A 17,878-nucleotide genomic window follows, 5' to 3' on the forward strand; every position below is an offset into this window, starting at 1 on the left:
CAGGGAGGGGCCGACTCCCAGACGCGGGCCGCCATCTTGCTTCTCCTTGGCTTCTCCTCACAGACAGGTGTGTGGCCCTTGCCCTCCCCCAGGAGCAGGTGGCCTTTGCAGCCTGGCACCTGTTCCTGGAGGGCAGCTGCCAAGAAGGTGCAAACCCAGGGATTGCCCTGTCCTCCGAATCGTTGCACGAGGCCCGTGTGTTGCCTGGAGGGGCTGGGCTGGGCCTGTTCTAGTGGAGAGGTCAGAGGAGGGGCTTGTTCTCTCATCCCAGAGCCCCCTTCTCGCCCTCCAGGTGAGTCTCGGGCGAGCAGGGGCCAGCATCCCGAGGCCTGTGTGCTGGGGACTTGCTGGGGCCCGGGGAGGAAGGAGACGGGTGGAGGATGTGGAGGAAGTTGGAGAGGGTGCAGGTGACGGGTCTTGCTTTTGCCCTCGAGAGGCAGCAAGTGAACAGAGTAATTTTACATTTTCATGTTATTAAAAGAGAAAGGAAACAGACATTTACCAAGTGCCAACTGTGTGTCAGAAGCTGTGCTGTGACTTTTTGTGGGATTGAAGGACCCAAGGCAGATAGTGGTTGGATTCCCATCGTGCCCAGCAGCAGGCAAGGCTCCGAGAGGTTCAGTAACTTATGGAGTTCACCCAGCTCGCGCAAGAGAGCCAGGGTTTCAGCGGAGGTTGGTCTGACTCTGAAATGCATGGTTTTCCCCATGCACAGAGAAATGGAACCATGATTTAAACAGTTTTTGAAAGTAGTTAAAAGGAAAAAAATTCACCCCAACTTAACTATCATAATACAACCTTATTTAGTATTTAGTGTGTTTCCGTCTAGTGTTTTTCTCCTTTGGTGACTGTATATATTTATACCATACGTATTTTACATAATTACAATCAGAAGAGAATATGTTTGGGTTGAAGCCCTGGATGCAATAGGATCTCCCAAGATGGGGCTACCAGGGAGTGATTGATTCTCGGCAAAATAGTGTCCCGGTTTTGGCTCGGGGCCAGCTTTTCGGTAATGGGGTTCCTGAAGTTGCTCTGGAGAAGGCAAACTGGGTGACTGGAAAGGCACGCAAGACCCCTGTGTTCTCTCCTGAGTTGGTTTGGCTCAGTGAGGTGGTAGAATTTTCCTTTTAACTCACTTCCTTCTTGCTTTTGATAAATGGGAATATTTGTACCATTTTCCCGAATGACCTCCTCTCCTTGGGGTAATGAGAAAATGAAAGTCTTTGCTAAGTGCTTTGAGATATTCAGATATAAAAACGGAGAGCCGAGTGTTGTCATGGGCCTTTTGCTGCCAGGGCGCTTTATAAAGAGGAAGGGCAGTTTGTGGGAGTGAAGGTCCACCTGAGAGGATGAGGGCCGTCGCTGGAACCCGCGTCTCTCCGGGCACCAGAGCAGGAGGTTTGTGGCCCGGCTCATGGTGAGCAGGGTTTTGGTGGGACCTCTGCTCGTCCTCCAGGTACACGCTCCAAAGCCAGGTCCCCACGGCCAAGGTGATTGGGATCATTCAGGCGTCAAAGCCCCCACCTTGGTTTGAATCTTGTGGTTAAATGATTCAATACAAGGAGAGGTCTCTCCCTCTCACTTCATAGCGTCAGCCCAAGAATAACACGGCGGAATAAATAACTGTGTCACCTATACAAATAATCATCCTGACGATGATTTCGAAACATGGAAAAATGTTTATTATACGAGTGAAAAAAAATACCGAATGCCAAGTGTTGTGAACGCCGCGATAGAAACTGTATAAAAATACAAATGCTTATGGACAAAGCTTGAAAGGTAATCCTCCAAAATGAAAATTATAGCGTTAGGGTGGTGGGACTACGGTGATTTGTTTTTTATTTCACAACATTTTATTTAAATTCCCCCCTATGATTAAAAACCAACAAAGCCGATGTGTCGGCCCAGCAGGGAGCCCTGGCAAGGGGGAGGGGGCGGGGCAGCGCCAGGCGAGAGGGCGCCTGCACCCACGGCCCCCGAGGGTGCTGAGCTCACCGGCTCTGCCAGCCACAGAAACCTATGAGATCTCGAGAAGCCGAGGCGTATCGGTGACTCAGACCTTCGTGTTGTGCTGTTCAACAATAGCTTTTGTCCTTTGCCCAAAACTCTAGGCCAGCGTGCTAAAAAAAATTATAAAATTATGAGATAGTTTGTACTTTCCTTACCAGCCGGTGCCAGCTTCGGGCGCTTTATTTATTCAAGGTGGGGAGGCAGGGAAGGCGGGGTGGGGGTGGGGGGGAGGCAGAAAAGAAAAGAAAAACAAGGTAGAACTCGGACAAGGCCCAAGAAACGTTTGAACCTCAACAACAAACTTTCTTTTGTTTCACCGGTGGGGAGAAAAAAATAAGGAGGAAAAAATTCAGAGGACCAGTTTGAACCAAATAAAACCCCTGGTGTTTTGTGTGTGGGGTTGCTGCTTTTGCTTCTTGCAGTGGGTTTCGCCTTTTACTAGCAGAACATGAAAGCTGTGTCGTGACGCTCACCTCGGGGCCAGAATGTGATGTGGGTGGCATGGAGGGGGGCCCAGGAAGGAAGGGCTGGGGGCTGGGGACGGTGGCTGGGTGGGAGCAAGGACGATGGATGGGCTGCTCTCTGGTGTTCGGGCCAGGGGTGCCCAACTGCCAGCTGCCTCTGCCCTCACTCCCGCTTGGGTTTAAAGAAGATTCTTACCTCCTGATGTCCCAGAAGCCACTGCCTGCTAGTGGGACTCAGAATTCCATGTGGATCAGGGGCAAGGACAGGTTTGCGTTGTACCAGTTTGGACTGGAACTTTGTTCCTACTGTCCCTTGGAAGACATTTTAAAGATTGGATTCAGGAAGAAAGACCTTGGGAGAGGAGAGTTGGAAATGGATACGTGTGAGATTGTGTGTGATTGTGTGTCACTGTGTGTGATTGTGTGTAAATGGTTGTGTGAATGTGATTGTGTGAGACTATATGTGATTGGGTGAGATTGTGTATGATCATGTGTGTAAATGAGTGTGTGATTGTGTATATGAATATGCGTGATTGGGTATGAGATTATGTGTGATTGTGAGATTGTGTGAACGATTGTGTGTGATTGTGTGAGGGATTGCATATAAGACTGTGTGTGTGATTGCATTTGTGTGTTTGTGTGTGTGTGTGTCCCTTTGGTCTTAATCGCTTTTTCCCACGGTTATGTGGTAGCCAGGCAGAGTAAAATTGATGGGGAGCCTTAACCTCCATTTTGTGCACGTATCACTTTGTCCCCCTGCCCCAAATCTGCTCTCTGAGTGGACCTGTGCCGTGGCCTGGAGCCAAGGGCTGATTGGCACTTCTTCCTTCCAAATCCGCTCAGACTGGTTGTGGGAATAACGTAGGGGTCTTTTTTTTTGGCAGTGGTTTGACCAGTAAGAGGAAGGAGGCGTAGGGGTGAAGGGTGAAGTCCCAGAGGACTGAGGTGGCCTGGCCTGGGACTGGGACACCCAACTCCCAGCCCTGTCGGCCTTGTTCCGTGCTCAGGACGGATTCCCTGTTGAGCTGCTGAGGCTCGAGTGGGCTCAGAAGCACCTTCTTGATCTTTCCATCATCATGACTGTTCCCGTGAGGAAGGCAGCTCACAGGTGATTGTCCTGCTTTCCAGATGAAGAAACTGAGGCCCCAAAAGTGGAGATTGCTTAGCCAAGGTCCCACAGCTAGTCAGTGACAGATTTAGAACTAGGACCAAGTCTTTGGGCTACTTGGAAACGTGGTCGTCTCCCCTAGTGGCTCAGGGCAGGACTGGCGAGTTCCACATGTGGAATCAGGCTTCCCTCTACTTCAGGAAGACAAAGGGACCGTCCTAGAGTGTCAGATTTTGTGGCTGTGGTTGGGGCGACTAATGTCTCTGTCCAGGACAGAGCACTGGACGGGGAGACAGGCGAGGGGGTTGCAGCCCCACCTCTGCCACCGGCAGGCAGCCATGTCCCAAGACCTCGGCTTTGCCATCTAGATAGAGCAAGAGGGCTGGACCCAGTTCCTTCATCCCTTCCCACCTCAGGACTGCCGGAGCTTCCTGCCACAATCAGAGTCTGCAGCTGTGCCATGCAGCAAGCCCTCTCCCACAACCTGTCAAACCAGAGATGCCAGTTTCCCGCAGGCTCCCAGGAGCTCCCGCCCCTGTCTTGTACCAGGGAGAGCCCTTTCAGGCACAGCGGGCAGTGCCCCCAGCCCGTGCCCTGTGCACCTGCGTATTGATAACTGGGTGTCTGGATGTGTCTCGTGTTGGAGCCCTTTGGTTTGAACTTGCCGAGTACTGAGAGGCCGAGACGTGAGACAATTACGAGCAGGGGAGAGAAGTGGTACCCTGTGACAAGAGGCAGCTGTGGAGAAGGGGCAGGCTCCATGCCCGGGGTGAGCACCATCTGGGCAGGAGGCCTGGCTTCCAGCTGTGGGGGCTCCGGAAGGGCAGAGCCTGGGAGGAATGATTTTGAAGCCACTACTATGGAGATTAAGGGGATGAGAATGTAAATCTCAAGTAAAAAGGTAATTGAATGTAATAGCAAACACTGCTCGCTCTATGTTAATTTTAGCTCTTCCCCTGGATACAAGACGCTGTATTAGTGTTTTATTACCATTTTGTTTGCACTAATAAAATAGTAAAATTTATTTCAAGGAAGTTGAAGGATGGTTTTACAATGCAAATTTGAAGAAATTGGACTTTTCATTTATGCCTCTGCTATTTTAAACCCTGACGGGTGTAAATTAGCTACAGGGACCGAGCAGACCCCACTGATAGGGACTTGGGAGGCAGGAGCCCTGGCAGAGGTTCCAGACTAGCTCAGGACAGAAAGCAGAGGGTGTTCCGTGGAGGGGCGTGGGGTCCTTGGGGGCCTGACTGGGTGGGACGGGGCAGTGGGTGAGGGCGTGTCAGGCATGAATGACTCTGGGTGTAGGCGGGCTTGTCACACACCGGGCTGGCAGGGAGACACACGTGGCCACAGACCTCAGGGCTTCGTCTTCCCTCTCTGCCCTTTGGCCTCCTTCCTGTCCTGACGTTGGGCCTCTGTTAACGTGGGAAGCCCTAAGGGCAACGGAGCAGCCTCTTTCCTCTGCACCTAGAAAGGGCAAGTAGACCAGTTGTCCAGTTCACACCTGGCCCTTTGAAAGGGGCTAAAGATTGAGGGGACAACCGGAGCGTTGAGGAAACTCTGAGCCTGAAAGGAACTAGGGAAAAGGACCCAGGCCAGAAACCAGCCCCGCACAGGCTCCCAGGCACACTGGAGAAACTGAGAGCAGGGCCTCCTCAATCAGCCGGCGTGCCTTCAGGCTGAGCCAGAGGTCCCAGATGTGGTAGTGTCCTTAAACCCAGAAGCTAGAGGACTGAATTAAAATAAGAAAAAAACTCAAGTTGTCTGAATTTTAGGGAACTGGATGATGGTATAGGTAGGTAGAGAAAGGGGTGATAGGAGACTCTCATTTTGCATTTTGGGTGAAGAATTCAGGTTGGATCTTGTTTTATCCAAACCAGTTTGTTTATCTCTGAAAAACTATCAGCAGCAATGGCCCAAAGCAATGCACTGGGGGACCCACTTCCAAAGGGTAGGGAGCCGAACAAGTGTTCTAGCATCTGGCGGAGTCTGCGGCATGTATTGCCCAGGGTTTTCTGGCCTCCTGCCTGGTGTGGGGAAATGGTGCGCCTGTGTCGCCAGTTTTCAGCTCCAGCCCTAGGTCTTGTGGGCCTTTTCTCAGTGTGTTCTCTCTCCCTTGTTCAAGTGGGTGAGCGTGTGTGTGTGTGTGTGTGTGTGTGTGTGTGTGTGTGTACGTGTGTGTTTAATGCAAAGATTCAAACTGTTGATGCTGGCAAGGCGGGAGTAGAGCGACTGAAGGAGTCTGTAAGAAACTGGAGTGGAGATGGTTCCCCGGGACACTCAAGGACCCTCTTGACTGCCGATCGCATGAGCTCTGAGTGTTAGGACTCTGCTCATGGGTTGCAGGGAACTTGGTGCTGGGGCAGAGGAGGGTGGGCACAGGCCCTCCGTCTCGCTTGGTGGCTCCTCTAGGCTTATAGGTCACGCTTGGAGCAGGGGCATCTGCATTGACCCAGGTGGTGGGAAACATCTGAGGGTCGGGGTGGCCTCCAGCAGCAGGGCCAGAGCCCTGTGTGGTTGTCGATGGAGCAGGAAGACTCTCCATCTGGGGCTCGTTGGGGTCCTTTTGGATCAAGGGGCTATGGATGGGATTTCTTGGGATCATGGGGCTTAGGGAATGTGCAGAAGCCAAAGGACTCTAAGCCCAGCCCCATCACAGGCCAGGAACCTCTGCTTTTCCTCTGCTGGGTACACAGGAGGCCCTGGTGGCTGTGGGTTGGTAGCAGAGGGGCAGAGAGGGAGGCCCTGAGCTGGTGGAGGCGGCCGCGGCCAGAGCAGGTTTGAGAGTGTTGCTGAAAGGAGTCAGAGATGAGAACATTTATAAGTGGCCTGTTGTTTAGCTTTTGAAATGGTTTCCCATTCTGAGAGTGGGGAGATGCACCGCTGTGTACCCAAGGATTTAGAGAAGGCATCAGGCAGGGGGGTTACACTCTGGGTGGATTTCAATCCAAAACTGTAATTACATCAGCAAGCAGACAGAAATGGGAAAAGAGGATTAGTGGGGTGCCCCTCGTGGGCACGGTGGTGGAGGGGGCACCGGGAGTGCCTAGCCTCTGCATTGGCACCTGCCAGCTCTCTTAGGCTCGAACTCTGTGCTGGCGTCAGAGATAAGATGGTTTGCGCTGGACCGCGTGAGGAGCAGCCAGGGTTCCCTGGGGAACCCATTTTCTACTTGTCTACTCTTAACTCTCCCCAGCCCATCTCTGGAGGGTCAAGGCCTCTCTGCAGCTCCAGGGCTGTCCCCCACCCTCACAGCCTCTTCCAACACGTGTCTGCAGTAGAAGGAAGCTCCATTTTGAGTGGTTTGACTTTCTTTTTGGCATGGGGTATGTGTGTGTGTGAGTTGGGGAGAGGGTAACCCAAAGGGACACTCGGGGACCTGATGCCTTGGCCTGTTTGGTTTGGGGGAGCCTGGTGCCTGATCTGTAGCACCTCCCCAGTTTCTGCTTTAGCCAGGAGAAAAGGAGGCCAGAAGGCCTAGGCCTTTTGCCCACCAGCCTCTGACCCTGCCTCTCATCCCGCTCAGCCTCCTGGGGTGTGACGGTGGCATCCGGCTCTCCCCTCCCTCTCCCTGTCCCCCCTGCACCTGTCAGCTGCCTCATTGACTGTCTGGCTGGGCTGCCACCCATCCTGTCCTCCCAGGCCAGCTCCGCCCCCGCCCCCTCCCCCAAGCCCACACTCCCTCCCTTCCTGTCTCTGCCCACGTCTGTCTCTACCTGCCCGTCGCCGGCACACCTGAGGATCCGAGGCTGCCTAACGGAGTGTGGGGACGGTTCAGGGTGTTTACCAGACAGCCAGGATAAGGTATTAAATCCTGTTGCTGTCTTCCCAGGGCCAGGTTCCTCAGATGGTTTTCCAAATCCCTAATCTCAGTGCCCACATCCCTGCCCAGCCTACGTTTGATGGGAGCTTTCCTTTCCGATTGAAGCTGAACGGAGCAGGATCTGTCGTGGGGTTGGGTCTGGGTTCCCACCGGTGCATGATGACATGGGCGTCCAGCCCCTTCCTCTCTCTGGCTCTTCCTTTCTCCCCTCCTTTCTTTCTCTGGGAATCTTAGTGAGTGGGGGCCAGGATTCTGCCAACAGGTGTTCTAGAGCTTTCTTGAGGCTCCCACCCCTCTAGTGTGGTAGTGCCCCCCCCACTGTAATGGAGGGAGTCCTGGATTGAGCTTAGTGGCAGAGGCACAGGGGATCCAGCTCGAAGACGATCTGAGATGGGGTGGGCAGGTAAGCGGCAGCCCTTCCAGAGCCCACCGTTGGGATTCTTCATGCTCAGAAGTGGCCAGTGTGGGGTTTTGCTCATGACACCCTTCGAGAGAGTCTATAGAGCAAACTTGTTCCTCCCTCGTGTCTCTGTGTTGTTTTTGGAGATGACAGCGCTGGGGAGGAGGCGTGCTCCTGTCTGGTGCTTGGGGTGGACACCCTGCCCTCGTTTAGCTGGTCAAGCCTCTGGGGTCACAGGAGGGCCCAGGTGCTCCCCGGTGAACAGGGACATTGAGGCACCCAGTGGTATCCATTCTTGATATAGGGCCTTCCCTTTGGTAGGACATCTGGGGACCACTCTGCCCTTCCTGGCATGGTAGGGCTGGGCAAAGAGCAGGGAGGCTCTGACCCTGTCCTTCACCCTCTCTCCCAGAAACTAGGCTGGATGAGGCCCATTAACTTACGCCCCCCAAGCTGGGAAGTTTCTGCGAGTGGAGGAGCAGGACTCTAGACCAGTGGGGGTGCTTGGCTAATGGTGGTGGCCTAGATCTGGCCCTCTGGGGCTGCCTGGGACTGAGGGGTATGTTCTTTCTCCCAGCTGCCATATGGCCGGGACAGAACTCCTAATGGCTGCTTCTCTCCTCTCTCCCTCCCATGCCCCTTCTCCTCCTTCCTCCAGGCAGCCAGAGGTCCCTTGGGTTTCACAACAGCCCGAGCCTCCCTCTCTCTCCAGGTCTCCTCACCTTGCTCTTGCTGGGCTCCAGGTGTCACATGGCCCCACCCTCTCGCTGTGGCCTTGGCAGTCAGCACTGCTCCTGGCTTGCCTCTCTGTCTCTTCCTGAAGTCAGTGTGCTGCAGGAGCAGAGGGGTCCCCAGGCCTAGCAGAGAGGGGCTTGGCAGTGGCGAACAGGGCTGGTGACCAGACAGGGGGCAGCGGCTGACTGCATGTTATATCCTCAGCCAGCATCCCCATTATCAAGGCTAGAAGCTGGGGCTCCCGTGGGAGTCCTGGGTGCCTGTGTTCCTGATTTTATTGGGGAGGTGTTCTTTTTCTAATATGTGTTGGGCAAGGATCAAGAAGTGGAATAGGGAAAAAAAGGGGCAGAGAAAATCTGGAGGTGACAGTTAGGCTGGTGAGGAGGAGGAGAAGGAGGAGGAGGAGGAACAAAGAGGTGAAATTAATTCATTAGAAAAACTTGTTTACTGGCTTTGCTTAGGTGCCTCCATTTTAAAAGTCTACGTTTACAATAAGTCGCTAATTAAAATACAAAATTAAGCAACAGCTATGTTTTTTTTTCCCTTACACTTTAATTGCATGATTTTTTGTGATGTAATTTCTGGAAACACCCAGCATACCTCACAGGGCTGATTGTTTGATAAACTAGAAGCACCTGAAACCAACCCAAAAAATAAATATATAAATCTGAGGGGAACTTAAGGTAGATTGGAAATGACAGAGAACTGCAGACAGCAGGGAACCAAAAATCCATAATAATAATAAAAAAACTTCTAAGTAAGGACATTTATCCTGCCTCCCCACCCCTGTTCCACCCGCCCCAAAACCAGAACAATCTGTGCATCTCAGGGGGGAAAAGGCTGAAACAGAAGCCAGACCAAATGGGCCAGTCACTTCCTGTCCCTCACCCCCAAGTTGGTCCTATGGAGACAAAGCAGACACAACTTGCAATCCTCCCTGATTCCGTTTCCAGCTGGACCCAGTATTTGCTGGGGCTTCTGCTTTCATCCCTGACCTTTAAAGGGGATTTTCTTTGTCCCCCTTGTTCTGAACCTAGATTTGATCCCAAGAAGGGTGTGTGGGGGCAATGACTGTCACTCCTGGGAAGAGCAAACCTCTTCCTGCTTAGCCATGGCAGATGGTAGACCAGGCTTGGGTTGCTGGCCCAGCATTCCTGGCTACCCTAAGAGTACTGGCTCTTCTAGAAGGTAGTGGGAAGGGGTGGTCCAAGGTAAGAGAAGTGTGGGTTGACTTGCAGACAGCCCCATGGCCTGCTGCCTTCTTTCAGATGTAGACCTAGGTTATGATTGCAAAACTGCTGAGAAACCTGTCAGGAACTGACTCGGGTGGGGCTGGGAGGAAGCTGGATCCCACTGGCAGCCTTGCTGCTGGGGAACCACAGGCCCGGCATCATCTGTGGGCTCTGCACCTCCTGGGTACGGGGCATCTGGGCAGTGGGAACCTGTGGAATAGAGGGGACCTGTGACCCGACTGCTAGCTCCTTTCTCTGTGCACCAGTTGGCGGCCCAGTTGGCTGGGGACCTCAGGAACTTTTGTACATTCTGCTCCTGGGGAAAAAGGAACTGCCCCCTTTTAGGGTCTTTTTAAAAAATATATTTTCTCCCTGTTTATAACTCATGCTCATGGCTCATTGGAAAACACAAAAAAGTGTAAAGAAAATAATTTAAAAATGTGTAGTGTGGTAGTGAGAAGTATGAGTTAGGGAGACAGAAAATCCTGGTTGTAAGCCCCAGCTTTGCCACACAGCAACATAACTTCGGGTAAGTCACTTAACATTTCTTAACCTCAGTTTCCTCATCTATAAAGTGGGGGTAATGATAGTATATATCTTATAGGCTGGTGAGAATTCAGTGTGATGATTCATATAAAATACTTAGCACTGGGCTTGGCACACAGCACACTTAAATATTAACTATTTCTGTTATTCTAGCTAATAGTGGTTATTCCCACTGCCTTGGGATAATATACTTTTTATGTTTTATTAAGAAAATTTTTTTTTAACATCGATGAGTTATCTATCTAAACCTGTGCTGTCCAGTATAGTAGCCTCTGGCCATGTGTGGCTATTTAAACTTTCATTAATTAAAATTAAATTAAATTAAAAATTCAGTACCTCAGTCATGTTCACCACCTTTCAAGGGCACAGTTGCCACATATGACCAGAAGCTGCCTAAGTAGCTGTGTCTTAGTAGCTGCATAGTAGTCCACCATGTGCCCCAATCACACTCTTCCCACTGGTTTGAATTTTTGTCCCTGGGAGGGCGGGGCATCCTCTGGGCTCTGATTGGGTCTGCTGGGGTTGCCCTTCCTGGCACTTGGGCTGTGGCGTGCTCTGATTGGTGCCAGGCAGTGAAGGATTCTGGGAGGAGCAGGCCCGGCCTGCTGATTGGCTCCCAGTGGTGGTGGTGCCAGGGCAAGGGGCGGGGCTCTGTCTCCCCTCCCCCGCAATGGGCTCTGGCAGGGCAGGAGGGGGCTGCTCCCCTTAGCACCCCAGTGCCCGCCTCAGGCTGGCCCATGCACACCCTCATCCCACGGGGCCAGACACCAGGGAGAGGAGGGACTTGCTTGAGGTAGCCAAGATGAACATTCTTGGTCCACCTCCACTGCCCAGAGGGTCCAAGATGCACCTTGGAGCCCCCCACTGGAGGGAGGCCCCCAGAGGTGAGGTGGCCTTTCTTGGTGGGGAATGCCATGGTGGGGGCTGGCCTGGCTCCCCAAGGCCCGTGCAGGCCTCCTGGTCCTAGTGAGGGTCTTCAGGCTTCTGGAAGGTCCCTGACTCAAGATGGTTGTGAGATTCCGGACGGGGTGTGGGGCTGGGATCCCAGGCCTGGGGTCTGCTCCGGGAGGACCTTGCAATGGCAGGTGACCATCCTGTGACCAGGGTTGGCAGAGTGAGTGCCGGGGTGCTGAAGGGATACCAGGATCACGGCTCTCCCGTGTGCCGAGGACAGAGCTCCGGGTAGAGGGCTGGGGCAGGCCGCAGGGGAAGTGATCCCCAGGGCAGTGGGCAAGACGGATAGGGAGAGCCAAAACCGGACCTGCTGATGTGGCCCTTTCTGCTCGCAGCGGATCATAAAATATGGCTCAGATTTTCATTACGGGCTCTATCGATTATCTTCTGGGATGGATGAATTATAGAGAACATTAAATTTTTTTTAAAAAGCAAGTGAGAGAGGAAATATCTGAATGAGTTTGGGTGGTCGATGGCAGAAAGGGCTGAGCCACCAAGCCTGGTCTCCGAGCAGAGCGAGGACCAAACTTCTCAGGGCAGGCAGCCTCTGACCCCGGCCCTTGGCCTCCTGGGCCTCCCTGGGGCTGGCCTTGTGTTAGGAAAGGCCTGTGCCCCATCCCCTCCAGGGATCTGGCCTAGGTTCTGGGAAGGCAGAAAATCGGTCGTTTATCGGAGCTCTGACCTGGAAATAAGACCTTTCCCAGGCTTTGGACCTTTGTAGCTGGGAGGTGGGCCCCATGCTCCGCTGTTTGCCCTCCAGGGACGCCTGCCTGGGCAGAGGGCAGGTACAGAGGGCATCGTCGGTCTCCTGGGGTCAGGACTGGGATGGGAACTCCTGAAGAATGTGGGCACCTGGGCCTGTTAGCTGCCTCATCTTTTTCCTGCTCCTTCTCGTTCCGTTTGTCAGCAGTCACTGACTCAGAGGATTTTCATTTTCCCTTGCAAGCTTGGGAACAGTGAGTCTGGGTCCTACTGCTGTGTATCTAAGGCCAGTATGGAAAGAGAATTCCTGAACGCATCCCTCCCTCACGTCCCCCTACTTGCCCCTCTCCTTGTCAAGCAGTTTAGTTGTTAGGTGTCAGACAGCTCTAGTTCGAATCATTTACCAGTGTGTGACCTGGGTGGGTCCCATCCCTCTCTGAGTCTTAGTTCCTCAACTCAGTTGAGATAATAATCTGCCTCATCGTAGATTATATATATTAATCTTGTGATGATGATGTATATTAATGTATTAAAATCCTGAGTACACAGTGCTTAATAAACATGAACTATTATTGTTTTCCTCCTCTACTGTGGCAGAGTCTAGAAACCTTCCCCCTTCTGTTCATTTAGGCTTTTTGATCTATTTGATTTATTAAATGCTTTATAGCATGTACTATGTGCTAGGTACTTTTCTTAGCATGTTATACATAATAAATCATTTAATCTTCATGACTATATGCTGGAGGAACTATTATTATCTCCATTTTCCTATTGGGGAAACGGAGGCACAGAGAGGTTAAAGTAATTTTCTCAGGGTCACACAGCTTGTGAGTGGCAGAGCCTCAATTCATACCTGGGCAGTCTGGCTCCAGAGCCTGTGTACTTAAACACTGTGGCATGCTGTCCATTGATCTCGTGTGGTAGCATGTACATGTGTGTGCGCACGCATGCATGCGTGTTCCAACAGCCCTGCCCTCATGGTGGTCTCTGGCACGCTGCACTTCCTGGTTTCCACACTGTATTTGGCTCCCTCGGATAGACCATCCACGACCCTTGCATTTTCTGGGGCTCTGTTCCGGGTGGAGTGTATCTCCCCATCCCCCACACCGTCCCCTTACCCCAGCTTCACCTAGGTTGCTGTGAAAAGGTGGTGGTTTCCATGGATATCCGTCTCCCTCTGGCGACACGCCCTTTTTTGTATAACTCTGTTCCCAGGAGTTGATTGTTTTTGGCACACAGCTTTGTAAACTCATCCAACAATTAAAAGGGGGGAGGGGTGGAACAAAAAGGAGACAGATAGTAACTGTGGGGTGAATGACACGTAGAAAGGGCCTCTGGGGTGTGGGTCCCCTCCCTGTCCCCTGTCGGCAGCAGGACAGCACCTTAAGCGCAGAAAGGCTGCATAACCAGCTGGCTGGGAGTTCCGCTTGTGGAGTTCAGAACTCCACGCTTCCTTCCACTTGATCAGTGCTCTTGCCCCGTTTCTCTCTGCCTCAGAAATCTACAGTGGCCCATTCGCAGAGCCAACGTAGCCATCTCCAGAGGTCATCTGAAGCCATGACATGCCAGCTTGGACTGATTTGAATATTTACTGCTTTGGTTAATTGTGTATGTGTTTGCTCTGTTTGTGTACCATCAAATACCTACTGCATTGGGCGTACCCGTCGTAGGCTGTGTGAGATCACAGATGAAAAATGCAGTGAAAAACACTTTCGTGCCACAACACATCATGTAGGATTTTTGTATTAAGATGTGGATTTTTTTATTGTTTTTTTTTTCCTTTTCCATACAGCCCTGAAGTTGGGCAATGTGCACGTCTGTGTTTTTGTTTTCACTCCGGGTGGTTTATGAAATATGCTCATTAGTGCTCTGTCCTCTCCCTACCCAGACTTGATCTTCCACCATTATCCTCTCGGATGTAGATCTCTCCCTGCCACCTCCCAGTGTCTCCTCTTTGGGGAGATGGTGGGTGCCCCCTCACACACACATTCATCCAGATGAAGGTCAAGGAGTTCTGTGACCCCAGGATTGCTTCCCAATCCTGCATCACATGTTCATTGTGGTGGGGGAGGCAGTGGAAATCTCTGCCCCCCAAAGGATAAAGCCTCTTGGTTTGCCCCTTGTCTGGAGAGAAGAAATGTCCCATCCCCACAGGACCTCCTGACTTAGGGTGGCCTCTCCTGAGTGGCTTCCTTGTCCCCATCAGATGACAGGTAGCGATGGGCATGACCACAGCTTGAGACCCTATTTACAAGGTAGGTTCAGGGGTTACTGCTTCTTGCCAGGTGTGTTACCAAAGGCCCCCACCTTCAGCCCAGATGGAAGCACCTGAGCAGCCTTTGCCTTTGGCTGTGATCTCACCAGCGCTTTCTGGTGGCTTTGTGGGATTTGCCCCAGACCCGTTTTGAAGCCAGGAGAACTGAGATTCAGGAGGGAAAATGGCATCAGTGTGGGTGGTTGCTGAGGTCATGGGGAGGGGAGGAGGAAGAACTTCGAGGTGAGTTGGGCCTGTGAGACCAGACCTGGCTTCGGCACCTGATCGGGATGACCTTTGGCAAGTCACTTCCTATCTCTGTGCCTGCTCTCCCTAATCTATCCATGAGGACCATAATTGTTCCTACCTTTGTGTTGTAAAGATTTGGCAAGATCTCGCATTTAGAGCACTTGGCATGGTGCTTGGCAAGTAGAAGGCAGCCAGTTGGTTAATATCATTAGTTCTCATATAGGCCTTTCGGCAGGGGGTAAAAATCACTCATCTGGTGCCCTCTGCTCCCTGCATGCTACCTGGCACATAGTAGGTACTCAGTCTGTTCTTATTGGAATTGTTTAGGGGAAGATGAGATAACTAAGAGGTTCCCTTGAACCTGAAAGTTACGAATTCACGGGCCTAATGGAGGAGGGGGAGAGACCGAGACACAGGCTGGGGCTTGGGGGAACTACACGGAATGGAGTGTGAGAGTAGCCAGTGAAGTGTCCTGCTGGAGAGGAGGGATGGGGCGGTGCCAGGCCCATCTGATTCTGACATGCAGTCAGGGACTAGTTCAGTTCCACAAACACTTCTGCTGCTCACTGTGGGCCAGCTGTTGTGCTAAATGCTGGGGACGCAAAGATAATTAAGACCTGGTCTCTGCCCGTGTGGAGTTAAAAATCCAGTGGTGGAGACAGACTTGTGAACAAATTAGTTTATTCCAGTGTGGATTTAAATGCTGTGACAAAGGATACATGAGGAGCAGGGTAGAGGGGCATATGGGCCCGCTTGGAGTAGATTCTGGAAGGTTACCTTGAAGAAGCTCAGAAGAGGGTGGTGGTGATCCCAGCCATTTCTAGAGCACTTGTTACCGCCCTTTCACATCCCTCGTTGGCCTTCCCCACGGCCTGCTGGCTGGGAGGAAGAAGGAAGGTAAGGTCTCCGCTTGACTGGTGAGGAAACTGAGTGTAGGGAGATTAGCTGGCTTGGCCGAGGGCCACGGTGGGTTCAGTGGCAGAACTAGGACTCAGAATCATGTCTTCTGGTTCTGGGCCCAATGTTGTTTCTGCAACTTGGCGTCTCACCTCTGCACCCTGGAGCTGCTAGTCACAGAGACCCAGCCTCTGGGCCCTGTACCTACCGGTCGGGATTTGGGCTGGCCCCCGGGCCTGTGCTCTGGGAGGGCCTCAGTCCATGGAAGGCCTGAGGCCTGTGCCCTGGTTTGGTAAATGGGTCAGGCCACTTGGTTGGGGACAGTCCCAGAGCAAGGCCACGCCCTGGCAGGGCTGGGGGATGGCAGGAATGGAGAAGACTGAGGAAGAGGAGGAGGAGGCCTGGCCACACCCTTTATTCAGTTGTTCTTGGTGCCAAAGCTGAGAAGCTCCTTCTGCCCTGGGAAGGCCCTTTTCTCAGCTGGAATAGGTCAGACAAGGGCCCTGCCAGGGTCTGGAACACCCTCTTCCCCCATAACTAGAACCCCCTTCTGAACCAGGACATAAGACACTGGGATGGTTCACCATTGGTGTGTGGTCAGACTCTGGTCATTCTAGCTGCTTGCCAGGAGTCAGGGAAGTGTTTCTCTTGCTCTTTTCTCTGGGGAAATGTGTATGTCCCTTTTGCAAAGCTGGAAGGGGGGAGTGTCAGCCCCCTTTGTGAGATGCTGGCTTTTTGGTGAGGTTGTTTTGATGGGATATTGGGGTGGAGACCCCCAAAAGGAGAGTATTCTGGGGACAGGAGCTGTAGGTGGTCCCACGCACCCCTTCCTCCAGCCCAGGGATATTCTGTTGGTGGATGGGCTGCCCAGGGCTTTGGGGGGGGGGGCCAGACTAACAGGCAGGGGCGTTTCAGAGCCCAGAAGAGTGAGTCTCCCAGTGGCCCTGAAGTTCCCATTAAAGTGTTTTTTCCTCTTTTTTAAAGAAAAAAATATTCCCAAACTGGAAAACAAAGGAAATCCACTTCCCCCAAATCACACGAAACTCACATTAGGGGCCTGGCGGGAATCCATGGAAACCAGGAAACCCGCTGTTAACCCTGTATGGTGCTGAGGGGTGGGATGGGAGCTGGGCTGATCCAAGCCTTGCACCACTGTCACCGTCCATCTGTGACAGCTTCCCCCAGGGAGCTGGTCTCAGTGGCATTGCCCCACCAAAATGGGGTGGGGCCAATTCTGAAGCCCTCACCTTCAAGGGACCAACTCCTCCTTCCACTCAGGAAGGCAGGAGGCAGGAGAGGAGGGCTTCGTGCACTCCCGGGAGGCCCCTGGGGATTCCGAGGGCTGGGCCAAGTTGGAGAACCTGCCGGGCAGCTGCCCACACCATGCCACACTGTGGAGTCAGGCCTGAGCCGGCTCACACACTCTGGGAACACATGGCCTCTGTGGATGCTGCAATCCTCCTGCAAAAGGGGAAGGAATGGACCAGAGTTCAGCGCCACTCTGCCCGGTGCCCGGTGGCTGTGCAGGGTGGGCATGGGAGTGGGCGGAGCGCCTCCTCTGGGTTCTCTGCACCCCACTCTCGCCTCCATGAACCTGGGCTTCCAGGCCGGGGAGGTTGTGTGCCGAGATCAGGTGGTGTGTTTGTGTTTGCACACATACGGGCTCATTTTTTCTGAAAATGGCTGAAAATATTTACAGGTTTGAAGTTGAAACGCAAACAGGAAAAGCCCTTTAAAAAGTGAGTGTAGTGGATATTCAAAACAGGAATCACCATGGAAACGCCACAATATTTGCTTAAATTGACACAAAGGTTGTGGTAGGAAGGCACCAACTTTCTTTGGCCATTTTTTTTTTTGGTCCCAACACCTATCCCAAATGTATCTCAGCAGTCCCCTTTCAGGGTGTGCGCCCGCGCCCTCTTTTCCCTTTTATGAGGCAAAGTAGCACAGGACCAGGATGGAGAGAGAGGGAGCGAAGTGAGAAGAAGCCAAGTTCACCATCCTGGGTAGCTGTAAAGACACCTGTTGATTCCTTTTTTAGAGACTCCGCTAAGGCCACCCCAGGGGTCATGGGAGCAGCTGGGAGCTGGCCAAGGGAGAGAATGTCTGGAGGGCGCAGGCACTGGGGAGCCCAGGGCTTGATTCGGTTGTGTGGGTCTGATCTGTTTCCAGTGTTGGCTTGACCCATTGCCAGGCTGACCTTTCACCCTGGGTGCCAAGCCTTGGGTGTGATCATGCTGTTACCTGGGTGGCACCTGATTGGCCTAGTATTGTCTCTGCCTGTTTGATTCTTTTATTAGGTGCGACAACTGCGTAGCAACTGGCTAATAATTGTGCAAAGGGCACATTGGCTTCAGGGTCAGGCATGGCACACACCATGGCAGTGTCATCTGCTGACTGGCAGGCAGGGCTGAGAATCTCCTACCTTGCTGGCTGGTTACCACACGAGGTGTCGGAACCTGATCCTCCATTGTCCTCCGGTGTGGGATGCCTTT

The 17,878-nt window shown here is 52.6% G+C and overlaps 1 protein-coding gene across 1 annotated transcript in view; it reads left to right on the forward strand.

Moving 5' to 3' along the window:
* CASZ1 (castor zinc finger 1) overlaps positions 1 to 17,878 on the forward strand; it is a 145,750-nt gene that overhangs the window by 14,285 nt on the left and 113,587 nt on the right. The gene's annotated exons all lie outside the window — the stretch shown is intronic.

Source organism: Lemur catta, chromosome 3 (genome assembly GCF_020740605.2).
Source record: "Lemur catta isolate mLemCat1 chromosome 3, mLemCat1.pri, whole genome shotgun sequence".
Taxonomy (NCBI): domain Eukaryota; kingdom Metazoa; phylum Chordata; class Mammalia; order Primates; family Lemuridae; genus Lemur; species Lemur catta.